The sequence below is a fragment of the Rattus norvegicus genome, chromosome 4 (assembly GCF_021556685.1).
Source record: "Rattus norvegicus strain SHRSP/BbbUtx chromosome 4, alternate assembly SHRSP_T2T, whole genome shotgun sequence".
Taxonomy (NCBI): domain Eukaryota; kingdom Metazoa; phylum Chordata; class Mammalia; order Rodentia; family Muridae; genus Rattus; species Rattus norvegicus.
In genome coordinates, this window is record NC_141537.1 from 90,960,969 (window position 1) to 90,983,173 (window position 22,205).

At 39.5% G+C, this 22,205-nt stretch overlaps 1 pseudogene; it reads right to left on the reverse strand.

Moving 5' to 3' along the window:
- Nucleotides 1–2,186: 2,186 nt before the first annotated feature.
- On the reverse strand, nucleotides 2,187–6,277 carry Ppp6c-ps1 (protein phosphatase 6, catalytic subunit, pseudogene 1; annotated as a pseudogene).
- Between the last annotated feature and the right edge of the window lie 15,928 nt (nucleotides 6,278–22,205).

The following is a 22,205-nucleotide window of genomic DNA, read 5'->3' on the forward strand; positions in this document are numbered from 1 at the left end:
TGTACCCAGGTGGAAAAGCAATTCTTCTCACCAGTAACTGAGACTTGGTGCCATGCTGGAGGCATACAGAGCATCCTTCTAAAGTAGCCCTTACCTCCCTGCAACTCCTCCTAGTGATCCTCCTGCAATTGGCTGCAGGCCACAGAGTTCATCATTTCTTCACACGTTTATCATCCTTTGACCGAATCGGATAGAAACTTTGCTTCTTTCCCTGGTTTTTGCTCTATTTTGAAGTCCCCACGGGCATTTAAAATTAACACATGAATGATTTCTGCTTTTTTTAAAAAAAAGTGTAAGTTCAAATTCAACCCTTGGTGTGGGCCATACTCCAATCTAATTGTGGTTCTTATACTGAGATGGGCATGACAGCCGACGTGCCAGCCCAGGACAGAGACTTCAGAAAAGCTTCCACCTGGAAAACAACCTGATCCTGGAGTTTTAGGCCACAGAACAGCATGAGTGTTAATTTCTGTTGATTAAGCATCCAGGCTGTGGTATTTTGTTTGTCAGCTGTAGCAAACTAATTAATGCTCACACGTTAAATACACATGTGTAAAGTAATTGAGTCATATCTTCTCTTATCTACGTGTCTGTTTCTTCAGTGCCATGAATTCCCCTGCAAGAGATGGTATCGCTTACTTATGTCCGCATAAAAAAGTTCACTAGAGAGAGAGAACACATAAATTTGATCTCATGGACAGCTTATGGAGGTGGCATTATGGTTCCACGTTTCCATGAAGCAATTTCCTTCTCTAGCTAAGAGCATTTGAAAGGGTGCTGACCACAGCATTTACACAATTGCCTTCGGTCCAACAGCCTTAATGAGAAACTGATGTCTGTGTTTTCATCTCCCCACTGCGTGGCGTCTGCCTCTTTGAGAGTATTGCAGCAATCATTTGCGTGTGTGCACTAGTAACAGCATGCTCTGACAATCCCACTGCTGAGCAGGCTATTTCCTTTGCTTTCTCATAGTCTTCCTACTCTTTATAAATAAGACGTTTTTAATTTTCAGAGAATCTCATACAAGCATACAATGTATTTTAATCATATTCATACCTCACTGCTTCTCCTTATGCCCACCCCTCCAAATTCTGTCTTCTCCTGACAATTTCAGGTCTTTTTAATTTTTTTATACCCCACTGATTTCAATTTTTGTTTAGGGCCATACACTGGAGCATAGTCCACCTGCCTGCCACAAGCCTCACCCTCAGTGAAAACCCACTCTTCCTCCCCAGAAGCCATCAACTTGCTAAGAGCTCTTCAGCTGCCTGTGGGGACTTGGGACACCCTGTCTGACCCATACAGGAATGTTGATTGGCTTAATCATGTATGTACATGTCTTGCCCATGAAAGCATGGTAACTGTGTGTTCTGAAGACCAATAGTCCGATCATGTCGAGAAGAAGGTATGCGATTCCAAGCAAATGGAATTGCAACCTCTGGAGCCTCTATGCCATCTGACAGAACATTGCTTGCTCTGAGCCACTGAGCATCTCAACAGCCCTCCTTTCATATACAGATACATTTGACCTTTAGGTAAATTTATTTTATATTCTTTGAAAACATCATTCAGCAAAGGACAATGATATTTACAGCTGGGCCAAGTGCACATAACTCATGCATCTGAAGTTCATTCTGTCCCCTGGACAACTTTGCTGCAGACATTACCAAACTTAAATATTACCAAACTAAAACTGAAGGCTGAATGATACATGAGGAAGAATATTTTGGTTAATTGCTCATTGACTTTAAAAAGGAAATACTTCTGTCTTTCGGGACTAGGAACTATACAAGAGCTTACGTGAAACAATGTGAGAATTAAGATTTTTTTTTCTGGAGATTATTAAAATGAGTCTTCTCACACATTTATAAAGTGGGATAGGTGAATGATGAAATTCATAGAAAAACATGGCTATTGAAATGTAACAAACAATAAATTTAGACAATTTAATCTTTTTAAAGCAAGAGGCAGCATTTCAGCCACAAAATGCCCAATAAAAAGTATATTGTAGAGGGTGAGACAAGAAAGTTTGTGTAAAAGAGGGCAAAAACATGGGCCAGTGGGATGGCAGATGACTCCATGGAAATATAGGATCATAACTCTGGGAAGAATAACATGTACTGACCCTGGAAGTGCCCTGAATAACTTTGTTCTCTCATATTGTCTTCTAGAAGACCAAGGTGGAATCAATGTTTTCTGTAGTGAGGAGCAGATCTCACTGTGACCAGATCCTTGTCACATAGAAAATTACAGTCTTCATGTACAAGCTCATGAGCTCTGAAGATGAATTTTAAACAGTTGAAATGAACAAACTCATTAGCAACTTTGGTTTAAAAAAGCTACCCTCCAGCTTTGGAACTGATTGCCAAAGTGTCTCTACATCTTCAGGTACTGATCATGCCAGGTCAAAAGCTCCTTAGTGGGGAAGAGATTTCCTGATTTGTTCAATGATTTGAATTTGATCCAGTGTTTTGATACAAGGAGATAAACGCTATGAACATACAAAATCTGCTCATCGAGTAATGCTGCTACTGTGAGCATGGCAGAAACTTTAGTACAGCATCTCCAGGCATTAGCATTTCCATATTTGGTTTGACATGCATCATAAAACCCACACACCTAAATTACCTATCCACTCTCATAATTTCCTCTTAAAAATGTAGTACAACCAGGCCATTTAGGCTTTATTGCAAGAAGATGAGTGAAGGACTCCAAACTATAGTAACCTCTGTCTACACACTAACCCATAAATGTGCAGTTCGTGTCGGGACTCTTAACTCCAGTTCTGAATACTTGCCATGATCATAAACTGTCCTGAATGTTCCCCACACTGCTGCTGGCATTCTTGGCTAGCTAGCGAGCTCTTCCAAGAGCAGATCACAAAATCACCTGACTGCTTGAGGTGTTTCCCAGGAAGGTACCTCTTCTGGCATGCCAACTCTAGGTATGTGTCCAGATCCGGAAGTTCCAGTTTAGGAAGAACAAGCTGCAGCAGCACTAGGTAACTATGGACTGAGAGATGCTTGCTGGGAGAACCAGGTTAGCTTTAGTATGTCAAATATGCACCTTAGTCTCTTGTCCCACGGTCTAAAACCAAACACCCCAGCATTTTGTTGATTATAAATCAATAAGGGATGCCGCAATTGTCTATGACTACATCCTGCTGACATTGGGGTGCCATTTTGGGGGTGTGGGTAAAAACCTGGAATGTTGGAAAGAGGCATTGGGGACTGAAGCCTGGACTCTTCTTTCACATTCTTAATTAGCATCTGTTGCTATAGGCCAGATGGGAGAGTTACAGGCTCCCCCATACATAAAATGTCAAATTAGAATTATTAGCAGGCAACAGATAACAGGCCACAGCCCCAAAAGGATTCTCCACCCTAAAGCTCGGGCTTCTTAAAAATGAAAACCACAGTGCCATCTTTGTCAAATGGAAGTCAAGGGAACCTTGAAACATTTGTGTTACAGAAAGATCAGATTTGGTTATATATCTGGGCCACTGAAGTCGAGTGGAAAGTTCAGGATGAACTGTTAAGGTAGATAAGACTCTTTAGGGCTTTGGTGATAGAAAAAACACCTGTGCAGACAAAAAGTGGAGTCAGGGAACAATCGGGACAAGAGCATTATCTCATTTACTTCTGTGTATTATATATTATGTATTACTCTCAGTAGAGCCCATATATATATATAGATGTGTGTGTGTGTGTGTGCGTTTATGTATGTCACTGCATTGCTAATATTGCCAAGTATTTTCCCATTTTCCATTGAAACTTACAAGACTGAATGGTATAGTGATGCATAGCTTTTCTCCTAGCTCTCAGGAGGCAGAGGCAGGTGGCTTTCTGTGAGATCTAGGCTACATGAAGCCTGATCTATATAGTGAATATATATCTGGTTATATATCTGAACAATCAGAACTATGTAGAAAGACCTGGTCTTATAATATAAAACAAAATACCACTTACAGGGTTTAATTCTAGAATAAAGGTAGCTCTGGGGTCTTTGAATCTGAAATTTGTTTTCCTTTTAAAACAAGTCACTCTGAAGTGTACTTTCATTTGTCCTTGTTTTGTTGATTATATCTCTTTGTGTTTTCATCTCTCTGAAAGTACTTAAGCCTTAAGTACTCCAACTGTCTTGTTTAAAGTAGAACTGTGACCCTCCATCATCCTTTAAAGTAGGATTGCGAGCTTCCACCTATCATGTAGAAGAGTGAGGAGCAATTCATATGAACTCTTTGATTCCAAATCTCTAGTGATATTTTGATGAGTTCAGAGTGGGGAGGGGGCAGGAGGAAAGGAAAGGGAGAGGGAGAAGGAGGAGGGAGAGGGAGAGGGAGAAGGAGGAGGGAGAGGAAGAGGGAGAGGGAGAGGGAGAGGGAGAGGAAGATTTCACAGGGTTTTTGCTTAAACCATTTTGGTACTTCATTTCCTTAAATGCTTTTAACACCTGGGAATAGCATCATATTAAGCCATCTTATAAATAAAGATAGTTTAAGAGCCTACCAAGTATGTATTATTATCAGGCTTAACCAAGAGATTCAACAAAGATTTTCCACTAATTAGAATTAGATGTTAGAGGAATATAAATCATGTCTGAGGCCAAACTCCATTCTCCCTTACAATGTTATACTGACACAAACTGGTTAATATAATTGGGAATGGATTCTAAATCTCCAATGAATTATACAAAGATTGCTTTTAGTCAATGAACCAGATGTTTTGAAATTGTTATTTAAATTCATACAGAGTCTTGACAGAAGAGAATATTGGCATGAACACAGAGCATGTAAAGAAGTTCACAGCCTCACAGATGCAAGCTAGAAGGACCGGAACACATGAGCCTCCATCACAAAACTGCTACAAATTAGGTGCCTGAAAATAATAAGCATTGGGAAAAATGTAAAGAGAATTAAAAAATTTTCTCAGTGCAAAAGTAAGAGACCATTGTCTGTGAAAGAGCATCCATTAGACAGGGATGGTAGACTGAACTCAGTGACTTTCAGAAAGGTTTTTATGGTGGTTCACACAAAGAGTGACAAACTGTATCCAGCATGCCCTGATTGTGCTCAAGATACACTAACATTACCCTATCCTTCTCTAGCATCACTTAAAGTGACTGTGGAGTAATCAACTAAAATTGAAATGCTTTTCTCCAGTGTTTTATGATATTTTCTATGTAACATTGATATGATACCATTGTAGAAATTGGTCCTATGAGCCAATCAGTTGCTGTCTCCACCAAATCAGCTCTGCTTGCAAGGGACCATCATTAGCATGCCTGTTACTATGGACATGCTTCTAGAAAAGAGTACATAGGGATAGACATTGGACTCCCCAAGCTTCTAGAAGCTCTCACAGGGTCCTTCCAACTCGTTTTTATGCAGCACAGTTCTTTCCTAACACGTGAACTCTGGGTCTAGCTGGTGACGTGTAAGGTTTGGAAAAGTTAACTGTGAGAGTAGAAGGCTCCATTTATACAGCAAAGGAGAGGCAATCGTCCACACCAAGGGAAGGCATTCTCATGAACTTTGAAGGAGTTTTACTCTGGTTTGGGGACATATGCAGAGACAGGAGACATTGTCTCTCCAGGAAAGGAATTAGTTATCACAATAGGCACTAAGGAGAGTTTGAAATCATGATTGACAGCAGCAGTTTTACCAAAGCACCATCTACTGTGGTTTCATCTGACCATCCAAAGCAGTGTCTTTAACTATTTCCCCTTGGACTAGCACTCATGTGTGGAGCATAAATAAAATGGAAGAGGCTCTTGGGAAGTGATTGCAGAAATGATTTGCTGGGTGTGTAAACCCCTCTGGTCTCTACTCTCTCAACAGGGAGGATCTTGATCACAAGGAGTTAATTCTAAGTGGCTTGAGGAGAAAAGCTTTAAGGACTGGGGCGCTAATTATACCTGCAACTCTCTTCTTCTTCCTCTCCTTCTTTCTTTCCCCCTTCCTTTCTTTTCCCTTCCACTCTTCCTTTTCCCCTTCCCTCTTTTTGTCCCCTTTTTCCTTCTTTTCTCTCTTCCCCATTTCTTTTCTTCCTTCCTCTGAAAAGAGGGCAGAGTCAAACTTTAGAACTAGAAAATAACTAGAAAACCACACTTTAAATAGGAGCCTGCACATCGCGTCAATAATTTCATGTTCCAAAACTGAAGCTTCAGCATAGCAGCAACCAGGGGGCGGGTGGCACCCCTCCTTCAATATTTACCACTGCTCACAGGATTTCTCGGGCTTTGCCTTATGTTCACTGACTTTCTTCTTCTGCTCCATGACTCTGGTCACCTAGGTCATCTGGGTTACTCTAATGTAGCCATCTGTCAGTTAGTACGTTTCTTCCCAAACTGTGATCAGTCACATGCCACCTGTCAGGCACTATGATTAAAGCCAAGTAGACTACTTTGAGAAGCTTCTCCCAGAAACCCTGACACTGCACTTTGTACTAGGCCATAGCTCTGCAGGAATAGAAACCAACATCATACGTGAAAAGGGGGATTTAAAGCAAGGCGTGGAGGCAAACAGCTTTGATCCCAGGCAGGTTTCAAGAAGCTCAAGGCCAACTAAAGCTTCAGAGTAAGACCCTGATTTTTTTTGTTTTGTTTTGTTTTGTTTTAAAGTTGGGTAAATGGGAGCGGGTGTTACTAGATGAAAGGAACTAAGCAAAGGATTAAAACTTTAAGAATTGGAAGGATTGGAAGATTAGTTGTTTTTTTTTTTTCTAATTAAGACAGAAAAGAAACTGATTTAAAAAACTGCCTTCAGAATTAGGGGGAAAAAGCATTAAAAAGACTGCACTACATGATACAAACTGAGATAAGAGTCTGAACATTTTAAAGTGTAAAACACACAGTATGCAGCAATCTTGGTCAAATAATCTGGAAGAATAGAAGATTTGACACCCAGTCAGCTGAAATAAGCAAGGAATGACAAACCTCTCTCTCTCTCTCTCTCTCTCTCTCTCTCTCACACACACACACACACACACACACACACACACACACACATACACACACACAAAGACAAACACACATATAAATGATAAGGTTAATTGCTCTAACTTATACTTTCTGTGTCTGAAGAAATTTCAATCACAGCCTCAGTCATTGGACAGAATGAAGGAAACAGATTTGCTGTTTCTAAAACAGTTAAAAACAACAAAAGAACATATTTTATCAAATATTAGCATGTATAAAAACCAAATGAGAAAAACCTGTTTTTTTCTTCTAGCCAGTGAAAACATGTTAGTTTGTATTTATTATATCTCAAATGTATCTTCTGAGACACATCTGTCTTGTCCCATGATATGCTTAGCAGTATATGAAAGCTTGTAAGCCTTGAACCAAAAGGCCATGTCTTTGAAGACTCCTTTCCAGAGATATGAGCTGGACTTCAGACACAGGATGGAAGGGCCCAGAGGTTTACTTCGACAATGCTCTGAGTGTTGATGAAGGAACTTTCCCAGAGTGGACAAAGGAGGCATTCCATCAGCACCCAGAGCTACTTGGGAAAAGAGGGTGGAGATTGAGGATGGCCTTGAACAAACAGTTTTTTATTATACTTGGTTCATCTTTCCTATCTCAGCAACAGATGAGTTTGAAAGTGTAATCTTCTCCTAAATTTGTTAGTACTCCATCACTTAAATACTTTAAATCTACTATTCTGTGACAGCAAGTATAACCTGATGTGTCATTATCCTTGGAATTTATTCATTCTGCAACTATGAATAAAAATATTTGCTTAAATTAGTGGAAGTTCTGAAGTTTCATCTACCCATTTGATCTCAAGCCTATACCAATTCTCTAAAATTGAACTATTTATACAAAATACATGTGTAAAGTATACCTAGTGATACTCATCAGCGAAGGCTCTGGAGGTGAGGGAGGTAAACATGAAGTAGTATTAATAGGCTGCTTGATCCATGGGCTTTCCCATATAAAGAGAATTCCTGAAAAACAAAAGTTGTGTCTTCAAAGACTGATTTGAACTGTAATGATGTGGAGAGTTTGGGATGGTGCTGGTTCAGAGTACAATACATTACCTTATTTTAGCCTACTTTTTTAGCTCCTGACTAGCCACAACTTGACCTCCTTGGAGTTGGAACTAACGTTATATGACTCATTATTAAAAATATTTTGAAACCTACCATCTTGTTAGACTTCTAAGACCAACTCAGAAGCCAACAAAATCATCAGATAACATCTGAACCCTAGGGAGAGATTCCTCTGCTTTGCTGTAACCTGCCTCTGATGTTCTCAGCATAATAGTTTTTAAATGTTTGATGTATGACTTTATTCTGCCATTACACAACTAGCTTCATGTTTCCTGGGCCAAGGTCACTCAATTTGGCTCCAGAATAATCTGTCTTTTATTGTCTTTGAGGAGAGAGCTGCGTCTTCTGCATCAACAGTTAGTATACCATGATTGCGACTGTGTGTGTGTGTGTGTGTGTGTGTGTGTGTGTGTGTTCAAGAATTCCTCCACTTGGGGCTGGGGATTTAGCTCAGTGGTAGAGCGCTTACCTAGGAAGCGCAAGGCCCTGGGTTCGATCCCCAGCTCCGAAAAAAAGAACCAAAAAAAAAAAAAAAGAATTCCTCCACTTTACATAGGAAGAATTGCCTGAATGAAAATGAGTTATCTGCATGGACGTATTGAATCCAGGCCCATCTTACTTTAGGTGGGTTGTGGGTATTGTTTCCAGATTCCAGACTTCTCTCTGTTTTGGTCAACAGTCTATTTGTTTGTTCTTTGCTAGTTCATCAAGAATCCTAATTTTATAAATACATTTTGAATATGCTTTCAAATTATTTGATTTAAGATATCTAATTTGCTTGCTTACTTGCTTTGAAAAGATTCTGTTCTCAAACTTTGTGTTTGGTTTGCTCTCAAGTTTCTAAATTGTGACTTTAGAATATTTTTAGTATTTTCTTCACTTCTAGATCTCTGGAAGCAGTTTGGTTTCTGTTGTTGTTTGTCTTGGTTTTCTTTGCCTTTGAAACACTTTCATTTTTACCATTTGGCCATTGTCTCCTGACTCTCTGCCTTGAAGACTTAACTCCTCCTCTATGAGGGAACATGGGACCTGGGTTAGTGTAGCTCCAAGTGTCCTGAGACATAGTCACTCAAATTCATCCTTACAATAGACTGTCCCTTACTCCTTTTAGTGGGATCTGACACATCATTCTGCAATGTCCATCCTTCCTACACAGTCCTGCTCACTTCTATTTTCTTCTTTTTTTTCCCCTCCAACTAGAATTCAGTCCCTTGAGTTATTTTGCTTTTCTTTCCTACCAATAGTGCTTATATATGCTTTAATATAGTATAATCTAAAGCCCTTAGTCAGCAAGAACCATTAAACTGCTGTGGAAATTACTGATCTATCCTTCTGTGCAAACGGCACACATTTAACTAGTTCATTCTTTGCAATGAACACTGTATCAAGACACCAAAATCCAGGAAGATTGTGTGTCACCCTCCCAGGGTCATTATAACTTTCCTACTTACCTTCAAGTGTCAGCCTTCTTCAGGACTGGTTCAAGAAGAGAGTTCTCTTAACAATAATGCTAAAGGTCATGCTGCCATTCAGTGGGCAGTTCCCATCTCATGAATGTTTGAAGACTAAGGTTCTTCACTATAATTCAGAAGTTCTGTTGCTCCATCTAGGCCGATAGTTGCCTATGAAATCAGGAATTGATAGTGTTGTGGCTATGTTAGAGCTGAGCTCTTATATCTACAGAACCTGCCTGTATCTATGGAATAAATCTTGTGTTATACCCAAACCCATGTATTAACATTTCTTTAAAAAAAAACCATTTATTTATTATGTATACATCATACAGCTTTCTGTCTGCATGTATGCACCTGCAGGCCAGAAGAGGGCACCAGACCTGATTATAGATGGTTGTGAGCCAATATGTGGTTGCTGGGAATTGAACTCAGGACCTCTGGAAGAGCAGACAGTGCTCTTAACCACTGAACCATCTCTCTAGCCCTGTATTAACATTTCTACAGAAAGAAAAGGCTCCCACTAAATGAATAAGAGACATAGTTTGTTCTGGAGCAAAATATGAATGGCCATGGTATGGAAACACAGATTTACCTGTCCTAAAATACAGTGCTACAATGTAGAAGAAGTTTCATGATATCGTTAGAACAGAACAAAGAAAGTTATAAATCAAAGCATTTAAAAAGTATATATTGGTAGAAACATTCCCTGCGGGGGGGGGGGGGGTGCCACCCTATCTCATCGGGCCTCAGAGACCATTTGATAATGTTCTTGGTCCTTCTATTTGTGGATAATAGACTTTTGCCAAGTTAATACCCTTCAAATGTTTTTTTTTAATCTGTTTATCAGATTTAGCACAGAGGTGGACATAAAAAAATGGCTCTTTGAGGGACTAAAGAGAGACTGAGAAAAATGGTAAATAAGTTCTAAGACCTATAACATTAGAAAATCTCCACAGTCATTGACATTTTAATGTCACCCTTTGTAAGCACAGCTCTTTTCCTGAAACTCTTCTATAGGCAGAAAGTGCTTCTGGTTGGTGATTTTTATCAACTCTCCCCTTTCATTATAAAGGATGCTGGAGAATTGCTTCACCAGGTGAAGACAGTAAAACATTGCCATCAGTGGATCAGGAAGCAACTCTTCTCAAACCTAGCAAATGACCTTGGACTTCTAGCTTCCAGACCTATGGAAAATAAAGTTCAGTTGTTTGTAACAGATGGTATAGGATGTTCTGTTTCAGTTGCCCAAATGAACTGAAATACTCACGCAGGTCTTTTCTATTTGATTATTAATCTAGAAACAGGCTGCTTGCTATTAAAATTAAACAGCAGTTTGTTCATTGTAAATTAAATATAATAAGCAACATAAAATTATGGTACTTGAAGGTAAGTGGGAAAGATGACTAATGCAGAGACACCTCAAAAAACTCACAGAAGAGTTGTGTGGAAGCCGGATGTGGCGGCACAACTTCAATGCCAGCACCAAGGAGGCAGATCAGGAGGATCTCTGAGAGTTCTGGTATAGCCTGGTCTAGAGAACTAGTTCTAGGAGAGTCAAGACTACACAAAGAAACTGTCTCAAAAAAATAAATAAATAAATAAAAAGTATGGAGAAAAGTAACCAATCTGTGGGAGACGAGGCCCATGCTGAGGCATTCCTCCACATTGAGGGAGTCTAGTATGTAAGAGTTTATTTAGGGGCACAGGAAGGGGGATTGAGAAGGGAGTAGAGACAGAGAAAGAGAGGTTGACTGAGGAGGACAGAAAGGGAGGGGAAAGGAGGGAAGGGGAGGGAGGGAGGGAGGGAGGGAGAGAGAGAGAGAGAGAGAGAGAGAGAGAGAGAGAGAGAGAGAGAGAGACTGGGAACACTTGGAGAAGGGGGAGGGGAAGGAGAGAGAAGGAAAGGCATGTCAGAAAGAGCAGGGAGGAGAGATCAGTCTTTTTACAGTAAGCCAGGGCGAGTCTAGAAGGAATGCTAACACAAAGGATCTTAACACTTGAGAATGGAATGGTATTTGGAATAGATATGCAGTCTCCACCTAGGCTGGAAACTTGTTCCTGCAACTGAAGAACACAAAATTGTTACAACACATGCATACAACAAGCACATGGACAAAAATACCAAGCACTGAAGAGACTTAAGGAAACAAACAAACAAACAAACAAACAAACAAAGAGTCCAGTCTCATTTAGAGCACTGCACTGGGTTTTTCTTTTAAATCTCTGAAAGATCTGACTCCCAAAGTTTAGTCAGTTTGAAGAAAGTTCTGCAGGTTGATTGACACACAATTGCTGTGTATGCGTATCCTAATCAGGCCTGGAACTTGTTGAACTAGTCCACAACAGGAAGTGGTTGGTGGTAGGGAGCTAGTTATAGGAGACTCCAGTTTCTTTCTTTCTTTTTATTTTTAAATTGGATATATTTCTTTATTTGCATTTCAAAAGTTATTCTCTTTTCCAGTCCGGTTTCCTGCCCATAAGCCCCCATCCCCTTCCACTCCCCTTCTTTTATAAGGGTATTCCCCTACCCATCCAGCCCCCCTTACTGACCCTCCCACTGACATTCCTTGCACTGGGGATCCAACCTTGGAAGGACCAAGGGCTTCTCCTTCCACTGGTGCCCACCAAAGCCATCTTCTGCTACATATGCAGTTGGAGTCCTGGATCAGTTCATGTATAGTCTTTGGGTAGTGGTTTAGTCCCTGGAAGCTCTGGTTGATTGGCATTGTTGTTCTTATGGGGTTGCAAACCCCTTCAGCTCTTTCAATCCTTTCTCTAATTCCTCCCACAGGGATTCCCTTCTCAGTTCAGTGGTTTGCTGCTAGCATTCACCTATTTGACCTGCTCTGGGTGTGTCTCTCAGGAGAGCTCTATATCCGGTTCCTGTCAGCATGCACTTACCTGTTTTTGGCGGCTGTATATATATGGGCCACATATGGGACAGGCTCTGAATGGCCATTCCTCAGTCTCTGCTTTGAAAGTTGCCTCAATATCCCCTCTTATGGATATTTTTGTTCCCCTTTGAAGAAGGCAATGAAGTATCCACATTTTGGTCATCCTTTTTCTTGAGCTTCCTGTGATCTGTGGATTGCATCTTGGGTAATTTGAGCTTTTAGGCTAATATCCACTTATCAATGAGTGCATAGCATGTGTGTTTTTCTGTGATTGGGTTACCTCACTCAGGATAATATTATCTAGATCAATCCAACTTCCTATGAATTTCATGAAGGCATTGTTTATGATAGCTGAGTAGTATTCCATTGTGTAGATGTCCCACATTTTCTGTATCCATTCCTCTGTTGAAGGGCATCTGGGTTCTTTCCAGCTTCTGGCTATTATAAATAAGGCTGCGATGAACATAGTGGAGCACGTGTCTTTTTTATATGTTGGGGCATCTTTTGGGTATATGCCCAAGAGAGGTATAGCTGGATCCTCAGGCAATTCAATGTCCAGTTTTCTGAGGAACCTCCAGACTGATTTCCAGAATGGTTGTACCAGTCTGCAATCCCACCAACAATGGAGGAGTGTTCCTCTTTCTCCACATCCTCACCAGCATCTGCTGTTGCCTGCAATTTTTATCTGAGCCATTCTGACTGATGTGAGGTGGAATCTCAGGATTGTTTTGATTTGCATTTCTCTGATGACTAAGGATATTGAACATTTTTTTAGGTGCATCTCAGTTATTCAATATTCCTCAGTTGAGAATTCTTTGCTTAGCTCTGTACACCATTTTTGTAATAGGGTTATTTGGCTCTCCATAGTCTAACTTCTTGAATTATTTGTATATTTTGGATATAAGACCTCTATCAGTTGTAGGATTGGTAAAGATCTTTTCCCAGTCTGTTGGTTGCTCTTTTTGTCCTAATGACAGTGTCCTTTGCCTTACAAAACCTTTGCAGTTTTATGAGATCCCATTTGTCAATTCTTGATCTTAGAGCATAAGCCATTGGTGTTTTGTCCAGGAAATTTTCTCCAGTGCCCATGTGTTCGAGATTCTTCCCCATTTTTTTCTTCTATTAGTTTGAGTGTATCTGGTTTGATGTGGAGGTCCTTGTTCCACGTTGACTTAAGCTTTGTACAGGGCAATAAAAATGGATCGATTTGCATTCTTCTACATGTTGACCTCCAGTTGAACCAGCACCGTTTGTTGAAAATGCTATCTTTTTTCCATTGGATGGTTTTAGTACCTTTATCAAAAATCAAATGACCATAAGTGTGCCGGTTCATTTCTGGGTCTGAAATTCTATTCCACTGATCTCTCTGCCTGTATCTGTACCAATACCACACAGTTTTTATCACTATTGCTCTGTAATACTGCTTGAGGTCAGGGATGGTGATTCCCCTAGAAGTTCTTTTATTGTTAAGTATAGTTTTTGCTATCCTGGGATTTTTGTTATTTCAAATGAATTTGCATATCACTCTTACTATCTCTGAAGAATTGACTTGGAATTTTAATGGGGATTGCACTGAATCTGTAGATTGCTTTTGGCAAAATTACTATTTTTACTATATTAATCCTGCCAATCCATGAGTATGGGCGATCTTTCCTTCTTCTGAGAACTTCTTCAATTTCTTTCTTCAGAGACTTGAAGTTCTTATCATGCAGATCTTTCACTTCTTTGGTTAAAGTCACACCAAGGTATTTTATATTATTTGGGACAATTGTGAAGGGTGTTATTTCCCTGATTTATTTCTCAGTCTGTTTATCCTTTGAGTAGAGGATAACTACTGATTTGTTTGAGTTAATCTTGTACCCAGACACTTTGCTGAAGTTGTTTATCAGGTTTAGTAGTTCTCTGGTGGAACTTTTAGAGTCATTTAAGTATACTATCATATCATCTGCAAATAGTGATATTTTGACTTCTTCCTTTCCAATCTGTTTCCCTTTGACCTCCTTTTATTGTCTGATTACTCTGGCTAAGAATTCAAGTACTATATTGAATAAATAGGGAGAGTGGGCAGCCTTGTCTAGTACCTGATTTTAGTGGGATTGCTTCAAGTTTCTCTCCATTTAATTTGATGTGAGCTACTGGTTTGCTCTATATGGCTTTTAATGTATTTAGGTATGGGCCTTAAATTCCTGATTTTCCAGGTCTTTTATCATGAAAGGGTATTAGATTCTTCAAATGCTTTCGCATCATCTGATGAGATGATCATGCGGTTTTTATCTTTGAGTTTGTTTAAATAATGGATTAGGTTGACGGATTTCCCTATATTGAACCATCCCTGTATAGCTGGAATGAAGTCTACTTGATCATGATGGATGATGGATGATCATTTTGTTGTATTCTTGGATTCGGTTTGCAAGAATTTTTTAATATTTTTGCATCGAGATTCATAAGGGAAATTGATCTGAACTTTTCTTTCTTTGTTGGGTCTTTGGGTGGTTTAGGTATAAGAGTAATTGTGGCTTCATAGAAGGAATTCGGTAGTGCTCTGTGTTTCTATTTTGTGGAATAATTTGGACAGTATTGGTAAGAAGTATTCTATGAAGGTCTGATAGAATTCTGCACTAAACCCATCTGGTCCTGGGCTCTTTTTGTCGGGAGACTTTTAATAACTGCTTCTATTTCTTTAGGAGTCATGAGGTTGCTTAGATGGTTTATCTCCTCTTGATCTAATTTTGGTACCTGATATTTGTCTAGAAAATTGTCCATTTCCACCAGATTTTCCAGTTTTGTTGACTATAGGCTTTCATAGTTGGATCTGATGATTTTTTTAATTTCCTCAGATTCTGCTGTTATGTCTCCCTTTTCATTTCTGATTTTGTTAATTTGGACACACTCTCTGTGTCCTCTCGTTAGTCTGGCTAAGGGTTTATCTATCTTGTTGATTTTCTCAAAGAACCAACTTTTGGTTCTGTTGATTCTTTCTATGGTCCTTTTTGTTTCTACTTGGTTGATTTCAGCTCTGAGATTGATTATTTCCTGCCTTCTACTCCTCCTGGGTGTATTTGCTTCTTTTTGTTCTAGAGCTTTTAGGTGTGCTGTCAAGCTGATGACATATGCTCTCTCCTGTCCCTTTTGGCAGGCACTTAGAGCTATGAGTTTTCTTCTTAGCACTGCTATCATTGTGTCCCACAAGTTTGGATATATTGTATCTTCATTTTCATTAAATTCTAAGAAGTCTTTTATTTCTTTCTTTATTTCCTCCATGAGCAAGTTATCATTGAGTAGTGCATTGTTCAACTTCCATGTATATGTGAACATTTTGTTGTTATTTTTGTCTTGAAGACCAGTCTTAGTCTGTGGTGATGTGATAGGATGCATGCAATTATTTCTATATTCTTGTATCTATTGAGGCCTTTTTTGTGACCGATTATATGGTCAACTTTGGAGAAGGTACCATGAAGTGCTCAGAAGAAGGTATATTCTTTTGTTTTAGGATGGAATGTTCTATAAATATCTGTTAAAACCAATTTGTTCCTAACTTCTGTTAGTTTCTTTGTGTCTCTGTTTAGTTTCTGTTTCGATGATCTGTCCATTGATGAGATTGGGGTGTTAAAGGCTCCCACTATTATTGTGTGAACAGCAATGTGTGCTTTGAGCTTTAGTAAGCTTTCTTTTATGAATACAGGTACCCTTGCATTTGGAGCATATATATTCAGGTTTGAGAGTTCATCATTTTGGATTTTTCCTTCGATGAATATGAAGTGTCCTCCCTTATCTTTTTGGATAGGTTTTGGTTGAAAGTCAATTTTATTCAATATTAGAATGGCTACTCCATCTTCTTTGCAGGGTTCATTTGCTTAGAAATTTTTTCCTAGCCTTTTAATCTGAGAAAGTGTCTGCTTTCTTCATTGAATTGTGTTTCCTTTATGCAGCAAAATGCTGAGTATTGTTTATGTATCCAATCTGTTAGTCTATGTCTTTTTATGGAGGAATTGAGTTCATTGATATTGAGAGATATTATGGAATAGTGATTGTTGCTTCCTGTTACTTTCATATGTAGAAGTGAAGTTATGTTTGTGTCTCTCCCTTCTTTTGGTTTCATTGCAAGGAAATTACTTTCTTGCTTTTTCTGTGGTGTTATTTTCCTCCTTGCGTTCGAGTTTTTCATCTATTATCCTTTGTAGGGCTGAATTTGTAGAAAGATATTGTGTAAATTTGTTTTGTCACAGATTATCTTGGTTTCTCCATCTATGTTATTGAGAGTTTTGCTGGATATAGTAGCCTGGGCTGGCATTTGTGTTCTCTTGGGGTCTGTATGACATCTGTCCAGGATCTTCTGGCTTTCCAAGTCTCTGGTGAGAAGTCTGGTATAATTCTTTAGGTCTGCCTTTATAAGTCACTTGACCTTTTTCCCTTACTGCTTTTAATATTCTTTCTTTGTTTTGTGCATTTGGTGTTTTAACTATTAAGTGACAGGAAGAATTTCTCTTCTGTTCTAATCTATTTGGAGTTCTGTAGGCTTCTTGTATGTTTATGGGCATCTCTTTCTTTAGGTTAGGGAAGTTTTCTTCTATAATTTTGTTAAATATATTTACTAGCCATTTTAAGTTGGGAGTCTTCACTCTTCTTCTATACCTATCATCCTCACTGTGTCCTGGATTTCCAGTATGTTTTGTGCTAGGAGCTTTTTCTGTTTTACATTATCTTTGACAGTTGTGTTGATGTTTTCGATGGTATCTTCTGCTCCTGATATTCTCTGTTCTATCTCTTGTATTCTGTTGGTGATGCTCGAATCTATGACTCCTGATCTCTTCCCTAGGTTTTCTGTCTCCAGGGTTGTCTCCCTTTGCGGTTTCTTTATTATTTCTATTTCCATTTTTTACCTCCTGGATGGTTTTGTTCATTTCCTTCTCCTGTTTGGTTGTTTTTTTCCAGTAGTTCTTTAAGGGATTTTTGTGTTTCCTCTTTAAGGGCTTCTACTTGTTTACTTGTGTTGTCCTGTATTTCTTTACATGAGTTATTTATGTCCTTCTTAAAGTCCTCCATCATCATCATCATCATCATCAAATGTGATTTTAAATCTAAATCTTGCTTTTCTGGTGTGTTTGGATATCCAGTATTTGCTTTGATAGGAGAACTGGGCTCTGATGATGCCAGGTAGTCTTGGTTTCTGTTGCTTAGTTTCCTGTGCTTGCCTCTACGCATCAGGTTGTCTCTGGGGTCAGCTTGTCTTGCTGTTTCTGACAGTTGCTTGATCCTCCTGTAGGCCTGTGTCAGCCCTACTATGGATCTTTTTTCCTGTTTTCTTTCAGCTGTTTCTGGGAATTGGAAGTGTCCTGCCCTTAATTGCTCCTAGCTCCCTGCACCCAGGGGACAAGATGGCACTAGGCGATTCTCTCTTGGGTTGGGAATGTGGGCAGAGGGTTGTCTTCTCTGCTATCTCAGGAGTGTCTCCATTTCTGTTGGCCCAGCTCACTCCCCCATAGAATTTGGGTTTTGGGAGCTGTTTGACAAGTTTGGTTCAATTCCGGGCACAGACAGGAATTGCAGGTACTTTCCACTGACTGCTCCTATATTTCTGTGTCCAGAGGCACTATGCAGCTTCCTCTTGGGCCAGGGATGTGGGCAAAGGTGCGCAGAAGTGGCAATGTATCCTGTGGTCTCAGGATAGTCCACATTTCTGGGTGTTCAGCTCTCTCCTCCAAGGGATAAGCTACTCTAGTTTCTTTTAGAAACTATAGGAAACAAGTTTTACTTCATTGGTTACAAAGTCCCATAATTTTGCATTTCCTGTTTACTGACTAGGGAAAAGAAGATAAATGCCTGCTTATAAAGGTTAGGAACACTCTAACAGACGACTTAAAAAATGATTCCCAGAGGACACTGGCCTTGAAAGAATTTCTTCTGTTTTTTTTCGCAGCTGGTTCACATCTGGCATTTGGTCAATCGCTCATTAAATATTAATTAGTATTATTTATTACAATGCTTTTACCATTTTAATGAATAAATCAAAGGCAAGGGGATCTTCTGAATTCTGTGAGGTTCTCACACTGAGTAAGGATTAAATTGTCTACTTACTTCATTCCTTCTTCCCTTTTGATTTAAGCTTGAGATGCAGACAGTGAATGTAGTATGAAACATAGAAACTGTGCTTCTTAGCATCAAATTTTCTCCTAATTACAGACATGGACAATTTCTATTAGTGTGTAAAAAAAGTTTGCATGACTTAACAATTCTGAGTCCATAAATGTTTTCAATTAATATAACCCCGAGAGTAAGTGGTTTTTAAGAGTGACAGATTAAGGTTTGTTAACATATAAGTGTTGCATACAGGTGGGAGATCCAGGGACTGAATAATTTTGCAAGAGGCAGTTCTAAATTCCAGTTTGTTTGGCATCTTCAAGAATAAGTTTGTAGAGGCTCAGAAGACAAAGAGAAGAGATTTTGAATTTATAGAGCTGCAGCTTGATAGAAAATGAGTAACTGGCAGATGTTGGTCTTAAGTAGTTTGTCAGTGCAGTTTCCTGGGTACATTTCCAGGCCCATAGGGGTAAAAAGTCTCTTGACTGGTGACTGTACATTAGTGGAAATGTATACGTGTGTCTTTGTGAATTCCTGTCCTACTTAGAGGAAAAGAAACAGACAGAGAGCTCCACTGAATCTTCTTTTCTTTTTTGGGTAACTATTCTTGGTTTGTCACAGAGGGAGATGAGTAGGAGCATGTATAAAAAGGATGCTACATAGCAGTATTTGTGAAGAGGAAGGGAATTACTTTGTAGAAAAGAATTGGTAAAAGGTAATTACACTCAAATTAAAAAATATATTCAAATGAATATAAAAAAAGGATGCTACAGATTAGATTCATGGAATGTCTTGTTTGCGTAATGCTGTCTGGTAATCTTCTTTAAAAATTATCATTTTACAGATGTTCATTGTTGAAGTCGTACATGTGTACAATATATACTGATAGCAGCCAGTATATACTCTTTTTCTTCCTATTCCCAGCCAACCTCTTCCCTATTCTTACAAAGTCCATAGCCCACTTTCATGTGTGTGGTTTTTTTTTTTTTTTTTTTTTTGTGCTTTTGGATCCACTTGGTGGATCCATGGGGTGTCGGTAGGAAGCTATCTCCTGCAGCAGGAGCATCTCACTCATCGCTGCATCACCAAAGATAATGACCTTCCCCTCCAACAGGTCTCAACTGCCATTCTCTCCCCTGGATGAATTGGAGAATCATTAGCCCTATGCCTGTCTATGACTGAATGTTTACTAGGTCAATCTTGAACAAGCCCTTTGCAGTCAATGGAGCTACTACAAATTTGTAGATGCCATGATCGGGTTGTGCCCACAAGGTAGCATTGCATGGTCTTCCTCCGCATCATCTAGCTCTTCCATTCTCTCTGCTGATTCTTCCCAGTGATGTGGGACGAGAGGGAATGATATGAATCACCTTCTTTAGTGCTAAGCACTCAATAAGCACTTATTTTTAGCACCTTGTCCAACATAAGTGCAGAGACTGCTCACTGCAAAGGAAACTTCTTTGATCAGACTAAGGATAGCATTAGTCACCAGTCTCTGGGTATAAGCATAAATTTCTAGCAGGCAGTTTTGTCATATCTGTTTACCAAAACAACAGTAATAGGTGTCAGGTCCTAAAGAAAGCCAGGACAAATGGCTAACTGTGGTGCCTATTAACATATAGTATTATACGGAAGTGCAGGATGGCCCCTAGCCTCTCCTAGCAGTTCAGTTACCTGTGGCTCCTTCCTCTTTTTCTCACCTCTAGTCCAACGCTAAACTTCTCCAGCCCCAGAGCCTCCCTTACCTTCTCCCAGCTTCTCTTTGGTTATATGGTTGTCAATTCAGCCTTGTATTCTCTTGGCTCCTCTTTTGGCTCACTCTTGATTTCTTTGCTTCTCTTGGTTTTCTAGGTCCATTTGCTCCTTGTTCCCCCAACCCTCATCCTTCTTCTTTTTCAGTCTGGACGTATCTGGATGACTTTTTGGCTGTATTTTCCCTCCTATCCACAATAAAAACTTTCTCCTCAACCACACTCTGGAATGCTCGTGTCCTCATTTTCATCCAGTACGTTCAATTCTGTGCCTTTGACCAAGTCCACAGTACTGCCTGCTTTAGAGTGGGTCTGAGATCTGATCAGAAATCAGTTGGTTACCCCCAGAAGAGTTGTGCCACAATTACACAAGAAAACATCTCCTGTTTAGAAAGTTTCTCTTGAAACCTGCAAGACTAAAGCTGAGGAAGGCCATTTCTGAACTTTCTCCCCAAATTGCTTGCATAGCAACTTCCAGGACTGAATCAATGATAATGGTCATAGCCTGAACAGTCATGGGGAGCTCTGGGGACCTTCTGGTGAACAACTCCTAGGAAAGTGTCTCACAAATAGCACTGGATTCTTTTTAATAATCTATGATTTCTGGGTTTGTTATTAAATTCTTTATTTTCAATTATGACTTAAATTCATTTATAAAATAGTAGATTTGTATGTGACATCTTCATATGTCCTCATTATTTGTTAGCTCCCCCCGCCCCGTGCCTCATCTTATCCCATCCTATTCCCGTTTATACACTAATACCTCTAATATTCTCTCCCGTTATTTTCATAGCATATGTATTCTACCATCTCTACTTCATGTAAGGTCTATCTGTGTCTTCCCCATCATGTCATGGCCCCTCCTGTCTTTTCAAGTATCTGTAGGCATTACAATTAAAAGAAACATATCTAAAGATCCATACAACAGAGCGAATATGTGATGTCTCTCTTTCTGGGCCTGGATTACCTTGCTTGGTGTAATTTATCCAATTTCATCCATTTACTTGCAAATTTTATAATTTCATTTTTTTTACAGCTGAATAAATTTTTTTGTGTTTATGTACCACATTTTCATTGTCTATTCAACAGCTAAGGGACATGTCACCTGATTCCACTTCCTGGCTCATGTGACTAGAGTAGCAATGAGAATGGGTAGGCAAGCATCTCTGTAGTTAGACTAGAATGCTTGGGCTTATTCTCAGAATACAATAGCTAGGTCATATGTTAACTCTATTTTTACATTTTAGAGAAACATATGCCCACCAACAGTGTCTAAGTTCCTCTTTCCCCATATCTATGCATAACAATTGTAGTTTGTATTTCTGAAGATGGGGATTCTGACTGTGGTAAGGTGGGATCATAAAGTAGTTTTAATTGAATGGGGTGGTTCCGCTGGTTCTCTAATTGGTTCTTGATTTGTCAGTAAAGAAACCTGAGACCAATCATCAGGTGGGACTTCCAGATCCCAGGAGGAAATGGCAGACACAAGTAAGGAGAGAAGAGTTTCTGCCATTCTTTGGAGGGAGACGAACACAGCAACCATGTGAGGTCTTGTGGTGAGCTGGGGCCTGGTTACTACTACAGGTGAGTGGTCAGAGATGTTTGCCACTGAAGTTTAGGGCAGGTAGAGAGACGGAGAGAATAAATTGGTAAAGGCAGACTTTTGTAGGCTGGAGATATCTGAGCCCAGCAATTGTGCCAAGAAGGCAAAATCTAAAAGACCAAACTGTGTATATGTCTTTTATCCATGGATTCCAGGGAAGCTGGGAAGGGGCTGGTAGCACAGTCACTTCCCTTAGCTAAAGAAGGATAGAACAAAAGGGAAGCTGAGTGGGTCCCAGAGCAAAGGCATTATTGTAAAACTACACACAACACTTAATCTGCATTTGTTTATGGCTAAAGATATTAATTATTTTTAAAAAATATTTACTAGCTACTTGTATTTATTCTTTTGAGAAGTCTGTATAGTTATAT